Source organism: Dipodomys ordii, unplaced genomic scaffold (assembly GCF_000151885.1).
Source record: "Dipodomys ordii isolate 6190 unplaced genomic scaffold, Dord_2.0 Scaffold175, whole genome shotgun sequence".
NCBI classification, from domain to species: Eukaryota; Metazoa; Chordata; class Mammalia; order Rodentia; family Heteromyidae; genus Dipodomys; species Dipodomys ordii.
This window is the reverse complement of record NW_012267391.1, coordinates 643,083-648,177: the sequence shown is the minus strand read 5'-3', so window position 1 is coordinate 648,177 and position 5,095 is coordinate 643,083. Positions and strand designations below refer to the sequence as shown.

Below are 5,095 nucleotides of genomic sequence, written 5' to 3'. Positions count from 1 at the left end.
AATCATATGTGTGTGAAGGAGTCAGGCAGGAGTCCAGTTTACTTTTATCATGGTGGAGGTAGTCAGGATGGTCTAGGTGAGGCTGCTTCTAGGTTAGAAGAGGTGGATTGGATCTGGGCTAGGTTGTGTCCCTTAGATGGACTGTAACACTTCCTACTGTGTTACCTGAAGATTTCAACACAGACTGGTTAATGGGCCTGGGTGCTGTCCCTCAGCTTTTTCACTCAAGGCTAGTGCATACTTTAAGATGGACATCAGTGGTTAAATCACAGCTAACTTAATTACATCTTAGAAAAGTTTTGAACCCAAATGACCATTTTTCTAAATGTAAAGTAATGGGCTATTACCATTACTAGACACATTTTTGTGAGCCAATATTTCCCATTTGGTTTTAAAATAGGGAGAACAGGAACATTGCATGTAAACTGGCTGGTAACAAACTACCAGTCCTAACTGAACAAACGAGGAATCTCAGACCATGTTTTCTTTTACATGATGCATCTAACTGCAAAAATGGTATTGAAATTTAAAGTTCTGAGGTGCTCCCTCACAGCCTCCTCCTTCCCCTTCACACTTGGGAAGACCCCCCACTCCCTCATGGTGTTGCTCCTGTGTTGTAGACCAAAACTGGCCTGGCCCCTGCAACACTGTCCTCAGCTCCTGGGGAGTGATCATGTTGCTAATGCTCCGAATATTTTTCAATGTTCATTCGTTAACAAATTAAGGATATCCCATTCATGGAGCATTCTCCCACAGAGCTTATACAATCTTTATGAGCAAGTCAGCTACAACTGCTTCATCGCTGTTGCCTACCTCTACCTCCTCCTCAGAGGTTTCTTACTGCCAAGTTCAACTCAATAAGCACAAAGAATATTTGGTGCACTAGAGCACACTCCAGTCTCCCCTCTCCAGCCTCCTTTATCTAAAGACTCCCATGCCCTCACCTAGTCTGCCCCACCTCTCCAGAGTCCTCCACGGGGTCTTCCCCCATGGAGAGGTGGGATCCCAGGTTCTCTAATCTTTGGCGTCCTGCTCCAATTAAGGAGGGCACTTCCTCTTTGTCCTGGTCTCCAGCCACAATAAAGAACAACCACTCCCACAAAAAAAATTTTTTAAAGTTCCATTTCAGGCCTTGATACACATACAAATTTACATTGAGACCAAATTAAGTTACAGAGAAATTAACTTTTTTTTTTAACCAAGAAAATAAACCTTCAGAGGCTGGGAAGGTGGCTCAGCAGTAGAGCGCTTGCCTTGCATGCATGAGGCCCCAAGTTCGATTCCTCAGCAACACATAAGCAGAAAAAAAAAAGGCAGAAGTGGCACTGTGGCTCAAGTGGTAGAGTGCTAGCCTTGAGCTGAAGAGCTGAGGGACAGCACCCAGGCCCAGAGTTCTGGCCACACTACTGAACCCCCCCCCAAAAGAAAATAAACCTTCAATAGTGGGGAGGATTGAAATTAGAAAACTCCTAAGTCCTCAAGAAACTTATATTTTGCTGAGCCAAATGACTTTATTGCAGTGCCAGATAACAAGTTTACACAGACGCAGACATACACACATGTAGGTGTGCACGCACACATACATACACACAATGCACTGTGCACATAAGTTTTACAGCATGTAAAAATGAATAATGGCTGTAGACTGTTTTGGAATTCCAACAGTAAGATGACATTATTTTGCCCAGTATTTTAGAACCACATGGTCAGTGCTAGAATGGATACCACCAAACAAAATACAAGGCAAAACTCAGAACCCAAAAATTTTGACAACCGAATAAGTTTAGACATCTTTGCTAATAAAGCACATTAGCTGGTTGGGCCTCAGTTTTCAGGGCCTGTGAAAAAAGGCAGCTTTGTTAGCAAAGCACATTATCAGGATGGTATGACTTGAAGTTTTATAAAGTATAAGTGCAAGCAAACAAGCAAGGCAGGCAAACAGGAGAGGGAGAGAGAGGAAGAGAACAAAAGAGAAAGAGAGACAGAGAAAGGAAGAGAGATGGCTGTGAGTCCAAAATGGCTCAGCAAGACAGAGGATTGGCAAAGAAAACCTGAACATATGGAAACTGACCATTTACCATTGCCTTGGAAGAAATTGTCCAAATATTGCTATAATGTGGGGTCAAAAGTGATTGCAATCATCCTATTAGTATTAAGGCCAAATTTCTAAGCAGTTACTTTTCTTTTGATTTTAGATCTGATTTCAAACCTAGAATGGCTAGCCTTTGAGAGGGAACCAAAAGGGAGGTCCCAGGGACCCAGCCTGCATCACACTCTTGAGGGCATAAACCAAACGGAGAAAAGAGAAAAAGGGAGAGAGAAAGGGTGAGGTAGGGAAAGTTGGGCACAATTGGCAGAGAGAACGCAAAGAGAGTTGGAGTTCATTTCAATAAGCATCATGTTATATGGTCATATCCACATTGCTATTGAGCCATTATGATCCTCTACTAAGAATATCCTAGACATATTCTAGTTATTATGAATGAGGGAAAACATGCAGTCTAGGTTTCTTTGGGTCTGGCTTACCTTATAATTTTTTCCAAGCCTAAAAGATTATTTCTATTCAGAAAAGTCTTAGTTCTACCCTATCTCTAGAGTATTTTAGACATTCATTTTCAGATATTTGGCTTAAACTGTTGGGGTTCTCCCCACCACACTTTTAAAGATGAGAAAAACAGTTCTAATTTGATCTATTATTAATCTGCTAATACTGTGGCTCAGATTCAGAAGGCTAGGTTTCCCCACAGAGCACTTAAAACCAGGTGATGATAGAAAACAAACAAATATACAAACAAATATTACAACACTAAACACGATCTACAAAAACTGGCTTTGCCTACCCCAGGTCTCTGAGGAGAGGATGCGTCAGAAGCTCTTGTTAGCTACTGTCATCTAGAATATGCAGTGTTAGAGCAGCCATACTGCCCTTCATTATATCACATCAGGGACTGAGAACTGTGAAGGTAGTCTAGTGTTCAGTGTTAAGGAAATGTAAAGGAAAAGCATAGAAAATACCCCAACTCTTTGTTCTATGTCATCCTTTCACCACATCTTGAACTATCTTACCTATCAGGATGAGATTCTGTTCCTACAAGCATTAATGCAAAGTCAAGTGTTATGTTGTTACTAAGTAGCTATAACAATACTTTACTTCCTGGCACTGGTGGCTCAAACCTGTAATCCTAGCTCCACAGGTGGCTGAGATCTGAGGATGGCAGTTCAAAACCAGTTCGGACAGGAAAGTCCATGAGATTCTTATCTCCAATAAACTACTCAAAAAAAAAAATCTTGAAGTGGAGCTGTGGCTCAAGTGGTGGCCAAAAGAAATTCTGTGACAGTACCCAAGCCCTGAGTTAAAGCCTCAACCCACACAAAAATAAATATAAATAAATAAATAAAACAAAAAGGCAATACCTGTCAGAGAGCATTATAAATACAGATGAATGAAGGAGCTCTGAGACTTTCCCCTTAGAGTTCTGCATTCATTCACTGATTTATTCATTGACTGAAGTTTGATAAGTGCTTACTATATACAGGTAGTATGTTAACACTGTCCTTGTGCTGTGCTAAGAATGATTTCCTCTGGACTGAGAATGTGCATTACATGTTTCTGCAAATATAAATCTCTAGGTCCTATAAAAACATGTTATGCAAACTATAAAGTGAGTATAAATATATGGGAAATTATACATGATGTAATTTTATATCACTTGACCTACATAGTATTTTCTATGATCATTCTATTGTCTTTTTGTTTTTCAATTTAAATGGTATTTGGAGCTAGGGACCAGTGGCTTTTGTCTTAATTATTTAGCTACTCAGGAGACTAAGATCTGAGGATTGTGGTTTAATGTCAGCCCAGGGACAAAAGTCCCCAGAGACTCTATCTTCAATTTACTATAAAAAAAATACTGGACTGGAGTCATGGCTCAAGTGTTAGAACACAAGCTGTGGGCCAGAGCATGAGCCCTGGATTGAGCAAAATTTTTAGAAATGCTTTTGAAAACATTATTTGGACATTCTTGTCTGCCTAGAAAAAAAAGTGGTTAAAGAAGTTTGTACTCATGACTTCTATTTCTGTTAATGTTCCTTGAGGCAAGAAGTATTCAAAAATGTATTTCTTTAATCATAGAATTTTGTTCTAAAGAACAGGTTCATCAATGTTCCTAATACTAATGGTGTTTCTATCAAAAAATATAAGTGCTTAGAGTAATAGTTGACCCATATACATCTTAAATGCAGTTCAAAGCCCAGGCCAACAGGCTGGCTATCAGACCAAAGTAATGGCATCGAGAAACTATTAATGTTTTCAAATTATTCATTCTCAGCTTCCCTTACCAAAGAGCAATGACAGATAGCTATCAGAGCTTTTTATGCTTTATTGGAAGTAATTTGAATAATTACCATATCATTAACTCACCTTGTAAAAAAGTCTCAAAACTCTCAGAGAACTGTAAAGACAGGCATAAAATAGTATCTTTTTTTCTTTCTTTTTTTTTATTGTGAAAATGCGGTACAGAGAGGTTACAATTACATGGGCAAGATAATGAGTACATTTCTTTTTTTTTCTGGGTCTTTTTTTTAATTTTTATTTTTTGTGAACACACTGTACAGAGGGGTTACAATTACATGGGCAGGTTAATGCGTACATTTCTTATCAAGCATTGTTGCCTCCTCCTTTGTTTCTCCTTCCCATCCCTTCCCTCTCCCCAACCCACACTTCCCAGCTCCCTCCCCACCAATGTTGTAAAGTTTGTTTTTCAACCAAAGTCTTTACATCTCATTGTTGCGATGGGTCCACCTGTGTCCGTATTTAAACAATTTGTTTTTTCCCTGCCCCTCAACAAATTATACCAACATCAATTACAGTGAAAATACGGGTTATACCATAGGGGAGGGGTATACAAAGCAACAAAGAAATCATCTTATAAATATGTTAAAAACAATCACAAGAAAGAAAAAAACATTTGAATACTTATCTTGGGGTTCATTTCACCTAACATCAACTTATCTGACCTTTTCTGCTTGTCTCAGACATATACTAGTTATTGCAAATAAGGGAAACCATGGGACCTATGTTTCTTTGGGCCTGGCT

The 5,095-nt window shown here is 39.3% G+C and overlaps 1 pseudogene; it reads left to right on the top strand.

The window, feature by feature from the left end:
* The first annotated feature begins 597 nt into the window (after positions 1 to 597).
* Positions 598 to 886, top strand: LOC105998853 (annotated as a pseudogene).
* The last annotated feature ends 4,209 nt before the right edge of the window (positions 887 to 5,095 follow it).